Genomic DNA, 17,732 nt, shown 5'->3' on the forward strand with positions numbered 1-17,732 from the left:
ACAACAAAAAGAAAAGGGGAGGAAAAAAAAGGCTTAACTAAACAAGAAGGTGATAAAACAAAGCATGCTGCTGTATTCGGTTTCCAAGCTAGCTGTAGGTTTTTAAGGGACTGGTTTTACCTTTCTAACAGCAGTAAAAATCTGTAATTAGACTGAGCAGTGGGAAGATTGTAGAGAGACTGCTAACTAGAAGTCTCATCTAAAATAAGCACTTGGGCTGGTCTTTAGGAGATCTGCCTTTACATCCCTGCATCTGCTGCTCCTTTTCTGTACATACTAAAACAAATATGTTGTTCATGTTTGAGCTCTTTCTCTGTAAAATGGGGATGATAATTTGAAATTTCTTCTGGCCTTTCAACCGTACTTTCTGCTCACATGTAAATTCTTTGGGGCTGTGTTTTTTATTTCTCAAATTCCACGAGGGCAAGGTGAAAAACCTGCTCATAAACACAGAGATACACATTAGGAATTCACTCCTTTAATTTCAATTAACTTCTTTACACTTTTACAGCACCTTTTAGCCAAAAATCTCCACATAGTTTACAAACCACGACAATGCTATGTTCAACCTCACAACACTCTTATGAGTTCATTAAAAATTATTGCAGTTCCGTAGATGGAAAAAACAGGGGCACATAGTCTGTGACAGAAAAATCATTAGGCCTCAGATTTTTCAAAGTTCTCTGTCATAGTGAATGCTAAAAAATCTACCATCCCTTCTCCCTTGCCCTCTGCCAATGTATTTGCAAAGTAATTGTATGGAGAGAGAGTAGAGATGTGTCAAACCACAAGTGATGCTCCCTCTCTAACAAAACCCACAAGTATATAATATTACTATATTATTACACCACCAGGATGCAAATACTGAGTCATGAAATGTATGGAAATCAGTTTCAATGGTAGAAGTTGAGCACACCCTTCCATGGTTTTGACAGAGAGAGATGTGGTAGTCTTCTTTGATGTAGTAAAGGCTCCATTATGTGCCTATGGCAGCTTCATCCTTAGAATTAGAGGAATAGAATAAAATTAAAATGGTGACTGAAGGGCAGAAATGGAGGGAAGGTTGAGGCATCCAGTTTCTAACTGTTGGAGAAGTCTTCAACACTATTCTAGAGACACTGGCCCCAAAATAGATAGAGTACTTACTTTCTTTTCCCTCCAAAAGAAATTTCTTTTCAGAGATGAGATTAGATCACTGTATTTCTTTGTTATACTATACATTCTTCATTACATGCCCTGCATTATATTACACATAGCTATACCTTGGTTATATATTTTGCACTATATTACATAGTGGTCCTTCAGGGAAAGAAATGATGTCATACTGAAAGCTGAAATCCTGAGACTTGGGTTAAGTTCCTGCCTCTGCCATAGGCATCTTATGTCACTTAATTAAATCCTCTCAGGTTTTGTTCTTTTTTTGCTCCATATATTACATAATTCCTTCAAAAATGCCATAACCAGTTAAAGCTGAAAAATATTTCCTTCTGCTAAAAAGACTATTCCAATACAACTCTAAGTATCTTTGTATGTATTTATACATATATTTATTCATATTTATCCATATCCAAGCAATCAGCACAAAACCCCAGACACAGAGTTGTGCATGTCTGAACAAGTTTATATATTATAGACAGAGACCATTTACTCCAATGGGGAAATCTGACCAGCTCTCAGACACAGATTGGTAGATATGTTCTGCTGGCAATGTTTCTCAAGGAAGAGAAAGTGAAGAATAGCTTCCATAGTTAGGACCTCTTGGAGAATTTAAGGCAGCACAATATCATTACGTAAGCTGGAAGCAAGCCAGGACACTGGGGTTAACACCCCTGCTCAAGTGAAAGGAGCCAGGGGACCATTCACAGCTATAAAAGTGGTCAAGAGCCGTGGTTTTGGGTTACATCCTAAATACAGGTAATTCAAGGACATTGCTAAATGCATCACATTGAGTACAAGCTTCACTGCTGTAGAATGGCATAGTATATTTTTAATATTTATGAATACTTGAAGCAAGCTTTTTCAGTTGTTACTGCTTGTGATTCATAAAACTAAAGTTAAAGGCAGAAGGAGAAGTTATATTAAGTCCAAGTGAGCATGCAGTTGTGATCCTGGCAAAACCACTGGGACATTTTCCTACTATTGAGAAAAGCATCAGATATGGTTTCAGTTTTGTTGTGCACTGTTAGATGCCTAGCAAATAGAATGTGATTCTTTCTATAGACTAGTGTTTATAGAGGGATCCCTACATGATAAGTATATTTTCAGTTTTGTTTTCTGTCTTCTCCCTGTTTTCTAAACACACAAAAAACTTGCTTGGGAATAATATGTTGTTATGCTAAAAAGCGGCTGTACAGTAAAACTTCAAAGCATTTAGAATTTTTATATAAGGTTTGGGAAAGAGATCCATTGTTCTGTTGAGTGTTTTCATTAACTTTCTTGCCTTTGCCCAGATGAGCTAAGATTGTTTTGTGGTTCAGAAAATGCATGCCCTAAATGAAATATACTCATGGACTTGTTGGACACCTTTAGATCACATCTAACTAGATTAAATTAACTTAAAGCAGTACTGGCATACCTTCTGATGCAATTACCAATCATTGCAGTATTGCTTCAGGAATGACAGGACTCCTTGTTTCCACACCACAATGAAGTGCCTTCAGTCACTGTCTTTTGTGATGTGTTCTGGGTGAAGGGATTTTTTATCTCTGCTGACAGATTATGACCTGCAATTCAGGAACAGGGGGTCATGATTTTTAGGTGCCCTTATCTAGAAATCAGAGCACTGAGCTGGGAAGTGGAGTCTTGTTTCTATGGTAAAGTCTGTTTCTCATTGCCTACGCTATTTTCTTCAACCTAGTGATGTGAAATGAGAAAATAATTTATGCAAACTGTCTAATCCTTTCTAATCAAATAGCTAGCTTTTACTGTATAGCACAGGGCTTCCTTAGCTGACCTGAGTGATTTTGCTCTGAAGATGATGCACAGCACTTTTGTGATCTGTTCCAGAGCCACTGGCTCATGTTAGTGTTGCCAGTGATGGGGACAATAATATCTCACAGTGGGACAGCTGTTTCCTCAGGGGAAGTCAGATCACAAGTCACATAAACTATCTGTGGAGATGTGCAGAACCAATTGTACTGATGGAGAACACGGGACACTACGCAATTTCAGAGAGGAAATGACTGTGCAGAAGCCTTTGGAAAATGTCAGTGAGTGATGCCTGTCTTCCATGGATTTGAACCTCGTTGAATTTTGCTGTCCTTCCCTTCTTTCCCAGCCAGACATGCTCAGCATGGCAGCACTGTGGCATGTACACCATGGAAACTTCTTTAGTAGTCCATATCCAGCTGTGCTCAGCACACACACAGGTGCTTCTGCTTGTACTTTCTGTCTTGCCAACACTGGCAATGTATTTTAAAGGCATTTTTGGCAATCCCACTCAGATTTTCTGCAGCTAAACAGTGAGTGGAGCCCACCCAGCAAGAACAAGTGAAATCATCCTTCTTCCTCACTGACTTCCTGGTCACTCTCAGCCTTTGAGGAAGAAGTCAGAGGGGTCAGCTGAATCATTGAGGAAATGTTTCTGTATTAGCATGCTTATTTTGCTGTTTTGTAGCTTAGCCTGGAAGGCCTGGGCACAGCCTCTGGAGTGCAGTGAGGTCCTGCCTTTCCCCAGCAGTGCTGTTGGGCTGCTGAGGCTCACAGAGGTCAAGAGACTGTCCACAAGGTCATCCAATGACTCAATGCCTCAATTCAAACTCAGTCCCAGCATCTGCTTGACTCTTGATTTTTTGTTCTGAGCAGGAAACTCACCCGAAATTAATTGGTGGAGAATTCAGTGCTAGTTGGATTAAGTAGGTCCTTTTATGTTTGTGACAATAGTATGTCAGGGCTTTTATGATGAATAGAGGAAATCTGGTATGCAGCATCAATCCTTATAGGAAAATTCAGTCCTATTAGGATGATGAAGCTTCAGAAACTCAAACAACAACACATACACAAACAAAGGAGAGATAGTCTTGGAGCTATTCATTGATTCAGTCAAAGGCAAGTTTTCTTTGCTAATAGCTCTTGGGCTTCTGAGGCATTTTCTGCAGTGACCAAGGTCAGCATAACATGGCAGAAATCACTCTGGTAGGAAAGAACACTGTCAGTGCTGGTTTGTAACTTTCCCTTTTCCTTTTCTCGTGGTGTTTTGACCCTGGATGGATGGTAGGTGTCCATCAAAGCCCACTCCCATCCTCAGCTGGACAGAAGAGAGAAAAATATAATGAAAGGTTCATAAATTGATAAGGGCAGGGAGAAATCACTCATCAATTACTGTCCCAGACAGAACAGACCTGCCTTAGGGAAAATTAGCTGAATTTATTATCAATGAAAATCAGAGCAGGATAATGAAAAGTAAAACATCTTGAAAAACACCTTGCCCTGCCACTTGCTTCTTCCTAGGCTTAAGTTTATTCTTAGTTCTCAGCCTTGGACAGGGATGGGTGCATCTTGAAACCAGCTGGTTTTAGCTATGTTGGACTTGGAGGCAGAGAAGCCAACCCTGGACCTCCCTCCCTCCCATTACCAGACCCTTGCAGTGGAAATCAAATATATTTCCAACTCTTTCTTTTTCATTCTTTAAAATAAAGGTTATACTGAAGTTATGTCTAAAATTCTTCTTAAAGTCCTGAAAATGCGAATAGTCAAAGTTTGAGAACATAATGCTTCTCCTCAAAAGAAGTCTTTAAGGCACAGGAAAAAAAGAGTACTCACCTTGATTTATGACTTTTTTTATATTGTCTTATGACAATACACAGCTCTGTTAAATGTGAGGTTGAGTTGTTATTCCATCAACAAGCTGACATCGTCCAGAACAAATTGCTAAAGAGAAGAAGTTAGAACTATTTTTTTTTATTAACAGGGTTTATTGAAGTCTTCCTTTTAAGCCATTGGACTTTTGAGGAAACCAGGACTTTCAATCTTACTCATATTTCTTTGTTTTTATTTAGAGAAAGCTTTCAAATTGTTAGTGTCAATTGGATATAGACAGGAAAGAGTTTTTGGGAATGGGAGTTCCTAAGAGGATGAAGTAACCTGAGGTCATGGGGTGTTTTTTCATTGCCAGCTCTCTCAAAAGAGAATTGCACAGGTTCAACATGTGGTATTGAGGAATAGCACCTTAAATCAAGAATATTTGTTTCTTTTGTAGCAGGGGCAGGTACTCTTACACTTTGCCTTTAAATACACTCTTTTCTTTCCATCTTTGCTGGAGCCAAAAAATTGAGCTCTGTTCTACATTAATCTCAGAGTGTAAATTACATGCACACAAACCAAGAGAAATCTCACTCCATTCCACTCTTTGTCGAAATACTCCTCCCTGCCTTCCTCCATAGGTTTGGAAGACTGTGGGCATTTAAAACTCTCACAAAGCAACACAGCACAGAGAGTTCTGGGGGAAAGTAGAGAGAAGTCACCTATGGCAGGTGTCTGTCATATTGCTTGATGCTCTTTGGAGAGAGACTAAGTTCTTGAAATGATAGGTGTCAGGAGCTTAGAAATACTATATCAGAGTTTCTAGGCCTTTGCAACATACTTTAACAAATAGATAATTTTGATAAAATCTTTCAAACACATTTTTGTTTAATTTTTTTCTCCAACAACAGCCTATAACCCCATGTTATCCTCCTGCTTTTCAAAGAGATTTAATTTTGAGGTATGTGACTAAGTTTCAAAAAGCTAGAAACATCTAAGCTTTTTGTGTTCTCAGATGATCACATGCATAAATACTTTTCCCTCTTTAAATAAGTATTTTTAAGCAGTTTCTCATTCAACTTTTTACTAGCTGTTTTTAAATGCCTGGGAATGAAATAGTCTGCTTGCAACTAAGTGGCAGCACTTGTCCTGGAAATGAAATTCACATTGCTAAAGTGTTTATGGAATACCTGGAATGAGAGCATATAAATCATGGTCTCTCTATGTACAGTTCAAAACCAGTAATTTTAAACATTGCAGGTATTACAGTGAGTTGTGCTGAAAAATAAGGCACCATTTCATGAAGGCAGGTGGGAGAGTACTGACAAAATTCTTACCATGTGTGCCAAAAAATATCTAATTTTATGTGGACCTAAATAAAGAATACACTTGATCAAACTTCACTTGTGAGCCTCTTTTAAAAACTTCAAAGATACCACTTATCACAGCACAGAGACATTGGTGGTCTGAATATCGCACAGCCTTAATTAGCTCTTCATTTAAAAAGGGTAAATAAAACACCTTAACTATAGTAACAGAAATAACTAAATTTCCATGAAGAATGACTCAGAGTTGAAAAATTTGTTTATGTTCTTATGTTGGGAAAACAGTCAATTAGTTCTGATCTTTTGATTAATTTGATTTTTATAACAAGAAATGCAAGTGGTGACATGAGATTATAATGATGTCTATTCTACTGAATTTGTAAATGAATTATACATTTCCAGAAATGGTGTACAAAGGCTGGTTTTGTGAATTCAGTTCTTAGCAGCCATAACCAGATGGAAAGAAATAGCAGTTTCAATAGGTAAAAAATAGAAATTATTTGTCACAAACTTCCTATCTGAGACTCTGAAAGAATGAACTCCACTGTAGACATAAATATAACAATTTAAGGTATTGCTTCAATACTAGAATTAGTTTATACTTTTGAACTAGAAGATTATATCGTCTGTTTTTTGATTCTCCTTATCTCCCGCTTTTTTATAAAAATGGACTGCAGTTTCAAGCCAAGAATACCTGAAGTCGGTTTCCACATGCTGTTCTCAATTGCTGCTAGATAACTGTGTTCAACAGGAGAGTATTTGGCTTCTCACTGTACAGTACATAAATCTTATGCAATTGCTGTTTCAATTTTTCTCTTTCCTTTGAACTTTTGAATGGAGGGAAAGAATTTCTTAAAGAGTTCAGTAGGAATGTCCCATTACGAAACATCAATCATCAAATGCCTATTGTACATGGAAAGTGAGGTGACTGTAATAAAATTGACATAACTAAGCAAGCAGCATCTGACCTTTAGGAGCCAGAGCTTATGATCAGAAGACCCAGTCTTCCAAACCTTTAGGAGTTAAGAGTTATCATCTCCTGCAAAAAATACCTCAGTAAATGAAGTGCTACATATGAATGTATGTGATAAAAGAGGTGGAATAAATTTTTCCCTGACCCTTAGTAGGGGAGTGTTGACAGAACAGAGGTAGAAAGTGATTTTTGAAAGGAAGGAAAAAAGGAATGTATCTTTGGGTCTAGATGGGAGCAGCTGCTCCCCTTATCCTAGATCAGTGTTAAAGTAGTTGCTGCTCCTGCTGTGTCAGCCAAGTCACAACACAGCATGCAAGGCTGCCTGCAGTTGATCCAAAGAAAAGAGGCAATGGGCACCGCGAAAATGTTGTATCCACAATATGAACATAAATCTTTTGCTTTGTCAACCTGTTTGCTTTTGTCTATGCTGTGTTTTCCATGTAGCGTGCTGTCACTACCGTATTAGTCTTCCTGAGCTTGCCAGTTCTCCAAGTTTTTCGAGGGCTGGTTAGGGGAAAAGAGCCACTGAGAGTTCTGACTCAGCATCAGCCTGCTGAATTAATGGCTTTGTTGTTCCTGATTTTTTTTTTTGTTTAGTTTCTCCCTCCTTTGCCATTTTATTTAAGAGGAGTCAACTACAACGTACACAACTGATGCAGCTGATTAGTGCAAACCAAAACATTCAATGTTTTAAACCTTAGCAGGAGGCCCTCAGCTATCCCTAGAAGGGATTGCCCTTCCCATTCAGGTGCTTCATACTTTTGTAAAAATGAGTGACCACAGAGCAGGATGCAGTTGACTCCATGCATATACTTTGCCAAGAACATAAATGTTACAGGGTTATACTCTCAGAGTTAGGGTTAGAACGTAGATGTTACACGGTTAGACTCTCCTCCTAAAGTTTTTGTGTATATTTACATTATTGGTCAAATTGAAATGACAGGAATTAAGAATTTATTATTTCCAGAAATCCTTGACACAATTCTCTCCCCACATCATGGAGAGAACCTATCATCCCCCTACTTAACTAATCTCTGAGTCAAATATGTAAGCTTTTGATTAGATAATCCATTAAACCAATATACAATAGAGTTGAACTGCATAGGGACTTTCACTGTAAAGTAAAAATTTTGAACCTTTCAACAATGTTTGATTTCTAGAACAGCCTTACAAAAAAAATCCCCCAATAGTTAAATTTTCATGTGAGCTTGATATTTATTACTTCCCTTAGGTTATTCTCTTAGAAATGGTCTGGTAATTTAGGATGACTTGACTGCTAGCTTCTGAGGTGGTAAGAAATATTTCCTTATTACTCCTTGATCTGTGAAAGAGGATGGAGATACCAGAGTGAGAAGAAAGTAGTAGCAGTTAGATCTTTCTATTCTTCTACCTTGCTCTGAGAAACATTGAGTGCAAAGAGAGAAAAAGGGTAGATTGCCCTCTCTGTGGTTTTGCCTCCATCCCTCTGTCTCCGTGTTTACACGACCTGCAGTCCTGAGGTACTACAGGAGGATCTGACAGTTCACATAACAAATTCAGAGAGCATTTTCTGGCAGAGAGTTACTATGGTCTCTGTTTTGCAAACAGGAAACTGGAACTAAACTGCAGAGCAGAACATCCAAGAAAGCCATAAACACAGCAATATATTAAATTCTTCCTTGGTCCATCAGTAAAGTTATACTTGAAAGGGCACTTCAGAAAGTGCTTATCTGGTTCTCTCTCTACTTTATCCCCAAGCACACTTTTGTCCCCATGGAGCACAATATTACAATAAGGATCTTTCACTTGGCCTGGCTTGATAGTGTTTGTGTTCAGGGCAGATTATTAAGTTTCAGAATTAAGGATATTTATATCTCACAAACAAGTTTATGAACAAAACAAAAAGAGGAACTAACCATATGCCATCTTCCAGTTTGTGTTTTTAGAGAATGCATTTCCAAGAGCTCTTTGAACTTGAGAGCTAACATGCATTTTTTACTCTGCAGATGTTCCAGCAAACTATAACCCAGCACTGCTTCTCTGGAGTGTGGTGTACTGTGGCTTTAATTCAGCCAAGTACAGCATGTCAAAAGTCAGCTTGTTATGACAGCAATAAACTTGTGATTCCCTTGAAGCAGATGTTTTAATTTGTTAGGTGTTTTTTGGGGGAAAAAATCTGCTTGCATTTAAATAGATGTTCAGATTGAGAATGGAATTTTCTTGAAAACATCTTTTCCACCTGTATGAAAACTGTATCATGGAGGCTCATGACACATGTGTGAAGTGGTGAGAAAACTCATCACAAAGATGGCCAAAGTAGAGAAATCTCCTTCACACCTGAAAGATGACCTTTCTGAAGTCACTTCAGCATAGGAGTCAGATCTGGACCATGTAGGACCCTGTTTAATACATTTCATATTGCAAAAGAGCACTGAAATCCAGAGTCTGCTGAGGCATCTTCTTCCTGAGGTGGTCCTTGCTGCTGTGAATTATCACCATACTCTTCTGATCTTTCCCTTTCTAGTGTGCTATTGGTTTTACCCCTTTTTGTAGTGATCAGTGAGGACTACAGTTTTAAAGCAAATGCCAAAAGAAAAATCTTTGATGGTTTTCTAAGACAGGGAAGAATTATGCACCTGTCTGAGCTTCAGGTAAAGAATGTTACAGCTGTGGGAACACTATTTCAAATAATTAATTTATCTCACTTTGCAGTGAAATATTGGACCTTACTTTGTCCTCAGTAAATGGTAGAATTTTCCCCAGGCATAAATTTGACATTAAAGTTCATTTCTTGCTGAATCCATATGGAAAGCAAAAATTTGGGGGACACTTTGCCACATTAAACAGTAAATAGTCAGATGCACTCCAAACATCAGTCTAGAATTCCTTTCTTTCTGTGATTCCATGTTTCACATATGTTCATTATTGTTTCATTTGTGTTTGCAGTTCACATTTTTTACTCGTTCTTTTTATGAGCTGGTGAAGCCCTGGTTGCTGAGGGCTTTGCTCTTTAAATTTCAGACTTTTTTCCTTTCTAATATCTGGTAACTCTAAAAAAAAGTAAGAAAATTTAAGCCTAATACCAGGCATTAACTTTTCTAGAGTTTCCTTGAAAGAAACACAAAACAAAACAAAATCCTGCTTTGTTTAATGAATCTCTTCTCTCTGATAAAGTTTTTAGGAGTTCATTCCAGTCCATCTAGGCTTAAAACAATTCAGCAGAAGCAACTGTACAGAGCCAAAGCCCCACAAAGTAACATAATTTAGCCCAGTGTAGACTGATTCCAGATTCACACACTCAGCAGAATTGTAGGGGCAATGTAGATCCATCAGCAGTGGGAGTACAAGAATTCCTCCACATTACTTTGATTTATTTGTTGATATGTCTGCCTACTAGATACTCTAATAACTAAATAATGGCCCAAGTTACATGGCTGGATATCTGTTTTTTAATTGTTTAAAAAATTCTTGTGTGTTCTTTCCATGTCAAAACTTCTGAGCATTCATACTTGAAAGGAATGGTTAAATCCTGCAGCAACATCCACAGAGCCAGAATAGCCAAAGGCTTTGAAAAGAAACTTACCTTTTTCTTGTTTTGAAACATGCTTGAAAGAAGAATTTGGGTAATCTGAAGCACTAATATTAACTTAATAGCAACTTACTTTGGAAACTTCATTTTCACCACACTATATCTAATAATATATTTCCAAAGACAGAAGATTTGACTAAAGGCAGACTTTAAGGAGAGGGAACTCTCTCTTTTCTGCTTTCTCCCCTACCCAGGGATGCGCACACATCTGTGGGAGTTTGAGGATTTTAAAACTTTACTAAATGGATGTCCTCACAGATCCATGCATCATTGCTGTTTTGCTGTTAGAGTGTTTATAATTAAAAATCATGACATGTGACCTTTAGTCCATGGCCACAGCATAATTACATTCACCTTACCTTATTTATGAATGCAAATCAGGTCAATTTAACTCAGCAATATGTTTACTCTGCATATTTTTAACAGACATTTCTTGCCACAGCATGTCTTTCTCCCAGCCTCCTGCACTTTGTGGTAATTGCAGAGCACGCTGTCACACTGGAATTGCAGGTATGGATAGTTTGAGTGGTGATGGAGTTTGAGTGGTCTGGAGATGCCTTGGATCTGTCAGCAGCCAAAAGTGATGAGAGCATTTGAATGGCACAGCTTTTTCTTTGAATGGTTGACAATACTCCAGAACAAGCTTTAATGAAACTGATATACCCTGGCAATAAAACAAATGCATCTCAACTGAAGTTCTTTGTGCTAGTCAGGGAGCTAACTCCCAGCTTGTTACACAGGAGAGGAGACTGCAGGTTTTGGAAGGCTCTGCCCCCAGAACTTGTCTATGGAAAGCCATTCTTCATTGTGCCTTTGAACCCACACCATGCCTCGAGGTAAACTCCTCCCAAGTGCCAGTGGATTAAATAACCCTTGCATGGAGGTACACAGGGAAAAGCAAGGGGAATTTCAACTGGTCGTTATCAATCACAGAGCACAAACAGTTTGGAGAAGTAATCAGTCTCTCTGTCCTTCACACAAAGAGGTTTACAACACCAGAGGAGTTTATTATTATTGCTGGCCTAAGATCATCAAAGTCATTTTGTTTCGTCTTGAACAGTAGTCAGAGGGGTTAAAGGGAGGTTAAACTGCCTAAACAAAATGGGAGCAATTACACAGTGGGATCATGGATGACTGTTTGCTTTAACCCTCACTGACAAAAAAGGTACTATAAGAAAAAACTTTACCGACTCTTCACAATCATTAAAAGCATCTGTCTATTTAAGTTCATGCCAAGCTTCCTCACCTAAGTCTTTGGGGGAATGTCACTGCTTTAAACTCTATCAGCTCCCTCCCAGCTCCCCACACAGCCCCCATTCGGTGTCTGATCTTTGCAGCATTGTCATCACTTTCCAAGCCGTGTGCAGGGCAGGACTTACATGGTGCTAGCGATGTGCCTGTAAAAGCTGTGACTTCGCTCCTCTGCTCAGAGGCTTGGCAGGAAAAGACAAAGCTCTGTGCAGCAGCAGAGTGATGGGGAATGCAGATTTGGCCTGCTCCAGACTTCAGATTGCAAGAAGGGGAATTGACTCTTCTACTCCATTCAAGGTTATATCACAGCTGAGTTGTCAAACTTGGCCTTCCACTGACCTGCATCATGCGAGGGGATGAGATCTGCCCCTCACCAGCCTTGGCTTTTCTGTTCCTCAAATATGGAAGGTAGCAGCATAAACAACTTTCACTTGCAGCATGAACACTGCTGCTATTGTGGGACTAAATGCTGCATTGAAGTCTGTATTCCCTGTAGCTCCACCACTGTTAAGGAGAAAAACACTTTAAATAGTCCTGGAAACATGATATGTTTAAAGAAAGCATAGGAAAAAATGTTTTAATTCCATCAGCAGGCATTGAAACAGTGTTTATTGAAACTTGTCTTTCTGAAAGGTAACTAGGGCTTCTACAGATAACCCAAATGAAGAATTGCATGTCTAATTTTATCATTATGTAAGACACTTGCAAAATGTACCCTGAAGGAATGCTACTAAAATTGCTTCTTTATTGATGTAAATCTTTGCTAAGTTAATGGTGAAATATTTCTGTGATCCTGTGTCACACCTCCCAACATGAGATGACTCCTTCAAAGAGTTCTCTGTATCCTGTGAAGTGTTTATCTTGTTTGAGCTTGTTGCAAGGCTTAAGGAAAAAAATCATCAGCGAATAGGATAGGAGGAAAGCACTGGATTTACAATTTTAAAAGAACTTGCAATTATATGGCATATCTTCTGCAGAAAAACAACAAAACCCAACAAAACGCAAACAAACAAAAAAAAAAAAACCCAAAAATGAAAAAAGCAAAAGCAAACTCCTAACTAACAAACAAACAAAAAAGCTCTCAAACCAATCTTATTTTTTTTTGAAGAGAAAGAAATAAAAACAGCTTGTCGAAGGAGCCAAAATGTTCAAGCACAAAAAAGATTTAATAGATTCACGGTCTAGAAAGAGCTTGCACAGGGATGAATCAGGCTCTTACTTCTCAAAACATTACTGTAAATGGTAAAGACTAAATAATATTCTTAGACAAATACATATGCATCTCTGATAATTAACCACAGCCTGCACATGAAGGAACATATTTCAGTCTGTCTTGCTTCAGATTTAAAGGAGTGGAAAGCTCTCAGAGTCAATGGGACTATTCTTTATTTAAAACTCTAAAGCTGTATTGTGCTATTAGAACAGGCTTATTATTTGTGAGCATCTGCCATGAAAAGGTTGAAGCTATAAATAAAAATACAGGTAAAGTCATCTAAAAGGCCACTGATTTGGCTGTGGTTCTGAGTGAATGGAGGAAAAGACTGGTACCTGTCCTAGGTTATATGGTAAAGAAAACAAGAGCCTGATTTTTTTCTGATTTGTCTATGACAAGACAGTATGAAGGCCTAGTGGAAATGTGCTTTCTGTTACAATTCAGAAGCATTTGAATCTGAATAGTTAATACAAAAACTGCCACTTGACTGTGTAACAGCAGTGTAGTATGCCACTTGCATAATTAAATAAATTTCCTTTCCTTCCTCCAAATTAATAGACTACTGGACCATGTCATGATTTATGTATCCTCTAATGCTGGCTCCCTAGATGCAAGAAGGACATAAATGTGATAGTGTAGGCATTTTTTTATAGACGAGCAGGCAACTAGATATGAGAACACAAATAGAAAATGCTTCCATAGCATAACAATTTCCATGGTATAACAAACCTGATGTACAGATACTTGTTTTTGTGTCGTGTCAGTGTAGTGTAGGGAAGAGTCTTATTCTTCTTATTCTTTTTTGCCTCCAAAAGCAGGATATCCAAAAGATGTGTGAAGCTGCACGTGAGTTAGGAGACCTGCACAAACTCATACTCAGCATCTTGTTTAATCACAGGATCTCTATGGCATATTTGCATCAACACCTTTTCCTTGTACATTCCAAAAATATCATTTTATTAGCTAGAATAGAACTGAAGGTTACCCTGGAAGGTAATTCAGCTTGGCAGGGGTCAGTGGTGCTTGGTGACATTCAGGCTGTAACTTACTGTCCCTGTCTCACTGCTGACAGCAGAAAAAGGAGCTACTGAATTGCCCTGCATCTTCCTGTCACTGCTGCACCTCCTCCTGCTCAACCCACCTCCCCACTGCTGCCTTGCTTAGGTAAAAGGCCACTGTAAATTGCTGTGCTGTATAAAATAAACTCAGGTCAGAATAGGGTGCACCAGGAAATGCTGTTGTACAGACTAAAGCTACTCTCAGGAATCAGCTCTTGAAGCAAAGACCATCTCTAAGAAAAGCCTGTGTACTGCAGTCTCCCAAAGATGAAATTTCCCAAACTTTCACTGAGGAGAGCTGCTGGGTATCTGAGGCTGGAAAATTAGGTTACTCTCCACAAACACAGAGTGTTATTAATTTTGCTGCTCTGTAGAAGTTGGACATCCATCTTCTGTAAGCAAGAGATCAGAGGGGTTGTGCTGCATTCAGGATGAAGGACAATATTTTTGTCCTTAATTCCAGCACCAAGAGGATGGATTTACTTAGAAGAGAAAAAGAAGGAGTCATTTTGTCATTTGAGGTCTTTGTTCCTGAAGCATACTAGCTTGTGCAGAGAGGAGAGATGAGACTTTTGGACTGCTCCCCAATAATTTGTTGGGATTTCATTCTTTCCCCTTAAATGGGCAGGGAGGACAAGACTGATAGATATTTCAGGGCACTGCTTTGAATTAACAGTTTCAGTAGCAGCTATTATAAACAGCCAGTCTGGGTTAGGATTTCTGATATCACTTTCTCTTTAGAAGCTCTGAGGCCAGCCAATCTTTTTCTTCTTTTTCTTTTTCTTCTTTTCTTTTTTTTTTTTTAATATTTTATTTCTTTTCACAAACTAATTCCAAAGGATTCCTAAACTATAAAAATGAAATTGCTCCCTATAAAATATAATTGGAACTGCATTGTAGTTCAAGTGACAACCAGATGCTGGAAAAGAAACCAACAAACTGTCAGTCCAATTTCTCAGTACTCACCGCATGAAGTCTGGTCCAAAAGAGATTTGCTTCTGCTAAGACCTTGCTGGTAATTTTTATTTTTTCTTAACAGCCTTTTTGATAGCTTTTGTCCTTCTGTATCTACATGTTTTCTCAATATTCAGGCACTAAAACTTGTGTGTGTTCTGTAGGCTGAGAAGCAAATTCAGAAGTGCAATAGGTATGAGAGCAGTTTAAATAAAAGCAGTAGTGGCAGCCACAGGGGTTGTATTCTCACCATCCCTTAAAACACACAAACTCTCTCACCAGGTCAATGGATTTCCATCCTTGTCTAATAAATGCAAATTTTAAAAAATCAAGTCACTTATGTTTGCAAATCTGCATCTTTTTATCGAGGAAAAAAGTGTGGGTTTCCTGCTAATTAAATACAGTGGAGTTTGTTTTTGTGTTCTATGAAGAATTCCAGTCTTTGGCTTTGAGTGGCTGCACAATCCACCCCAACTCTGTCACAACTTATCTAGTTATCGAAGCTGAAAACAGAGTTAGAAAATTTGCTTAGTTCCAGATGGTGGCAACAAGCTGAGCAGAATGGTTGCCCTGGCACTTTTAGCATCGCTGAGCTGGTGGCAAACTTGTTTTCCAAAGCTTTGGAGTTGGTGTGTTCAGCTCTGGCACTGGATACAGGTATAACAGGATGCAGCTGAAATGGAGATCTTTGGACTTCCTGCTGTGCAACTCCAAGTTCCTTCCCATTTGGTCATTGTATGAATTAGTACCTTGACCAAGGTTAGTGAAAGAGGCTGTAAAAAGAAGAATCAATTAAAGTACTGGGAACATTTTGATGAGAGAAAACATTAGATGTGATTAGCCTCTTGCTGCCCAAGTCCAATGATAGCCCAAGTGAAAGTAAATGTCCTTACTTCGGTGATAATTTCAAAGCCACATTCTTCCAAAGTCCAGTAGACATTATCTCTGTTTTCCAATGTTTGAACATTACAATAAATACTCTATTTATCTATATAAAATCCCCATTTCCAGAAGTTGTTTTTTTTCCCTTTTTTAATCTGTGAAATCTTTTAATGAAAGTGTTTGTGTATTATGGCTTTTTGAGCTTCAGTAACAGAAATACTGACTCACATTACCTAAGAAAATATGTTTATTTCATTGGAACCTCACTACCTCCTTCTGTTTCTTGCAGGACAGCACTGTATAAATGACCAGGCTTCTCCAACAACTGTTATTACCTAAGGTCAAAAATATCATACAAAAATATAGCCTGGCATGCTTCAATTTGTACTTAGGATCAAAGTTGTTTCTGTATTACATATTTCTTGTAACACTGCATTAGAAGCAGTTTCAGAGAGCTTCATAGGCATAGTCAGAGAGGAAGAGCTGAGTAATAACTCAGTTTTAAGTTAATAAAGACATCAGTAGTGGTTGGATGGTTGGAGTCCCAAAGCATGTGTCCCATCCTGAGCCTGTGCTAAGCACGTGTGTCCCTTTGCAACCACTGCTCTTTGGGTTCACAGTTTGCTGTGCTCAGTGGGAGAGTTCAAAGTCCTTTGGAGAGCTCAGGATTTCCTCCTTCTCATTAACTGAGCATTCTTACACCTCTCCTGTGTCTCTTAAAGCACACAGAGGTGACCACAGCATCTTTCAGTCCTGCAGGCCTGGAATAAATTTTTTTACTGAGAAGGGAGAAAATGTTAGAAATGGGTGAATGTAAAAAGAGACTTTGGATGCTTACCTTGGGCTGCTTTTGAATGAACTTTAACAACCAGAACTGCAAAACCACAAACATCCAACTAACAATGAAGAAAAATCAGAACCACTTGTTTTCTGGTGACTGAGGTGACTTGGTATCTGCTGTCAGAAGCAGCATTAAAACAGGAAAAAATAATTCTAAAAAAAACAAAAAAAAAACAAACAAAAAAAACCCACCAAACCCCAAAAAACACCCCCCAAGAAACAAAAAAAAACCCTCAAGAAGAACAAATTACTTTGAATGGTCAACAGGGTATGTGACATTTTGCAAGTGTTTATTATCTATATAATATACACCATCTGCAGCACGGGGTGTAAACAGCCAAAAGCTAAATGAGGGATGCATTTGCTGTGTTTTTAACAGGACTTCTTGAGTAGTTTTTGATTTCATAGTCCTTGACACTTTGAACAGAGTAACTTGTGATCAGCAGTGCAGAACAACCCAACCCTATCAAATACTGACACTGGAAAGACATTGTATGTCCAGACACACATACACTTTGTACCTGACCTGTCTTCCTATATCCCTAAAAAGCTGTATGAGATTGGAGCTGTAGCACATTTAGCTATGTGTCATACTCTTCATGTCCCTGCATAATTGCCCAGTGTGTCCCTGGGAATTTGTCTTCTATAAAACTCCCTGTCTTGGTAAGGGCGACCAGGGACAATGCCCAACCCTTTGGGGCTTGGCCTAAATGATTTTTAATGATGCATTCCAACCTAAATTATCCTATGTTTCTAAGCAAACAAAATGAGGGAACTCAGAATATTCAAAGCAGAATTTGGGATTTATTTTTAGGGTCATAGCATCGGCACCTGCATCTGGCTGGAAGTTTGAAATTTATATGGAAGAGGATCTTGCTTGAGAAGATTTAATGATCATTCTGTTTAATTCCTTTAAGTCTCAATGGTG

The 17,732-nt window shown here is 38.5% G+C and overlaps 1 long non-coding RNA gene across 3 annotated transcripts in view; it reads right to left on the bottom strand.

Moving 5' to 3' along the window:
* Positions 1-317: 317 nt before the first annotated feature.
* The window catches only part of LOC141728747 (uncharacterized), a 35,034-nt gene continuing 17,619 nt past the window's right edge, over positions 318-17,732 (bottom strand). The window contains exons 3-5 of one of the 3 annotated variants that reach the window (XR_012579896.1): positions 15,095-15,855; positions 11,986-12,361; positions 318-4,246 (exon numbers count right to left, since the gene is read on the bottom strand). This is a non-coding gene — a long non-coding RNA (uncharacterized LOC141728747). Of the gene's footprint in view, positions 12,362-15,094; positions 15,856-17,732 lie in introns of all 3 variants that reach the window. The other 2 variants (XR_012579895.1, XR_012579894.1) reach the window with 2 other exon arrangements.

The sequence above is a fragment of the Zonotrichia albicollis genome, chromosome 4, assembly GCF_047830755.1.
Source record: "Zonotrichia albicollis isolate bZonAlb1 chromosome 4, bZonAlb1.hap1, whole genome shotgun sequence".
In the NCBI taxonomy this organism is placed as follows: Eukaryota; Metazoa; Chordata; class Aves; order Passeriformes; family Passerellidae; genus Zonotrichia; species Zonotrichia albicollis.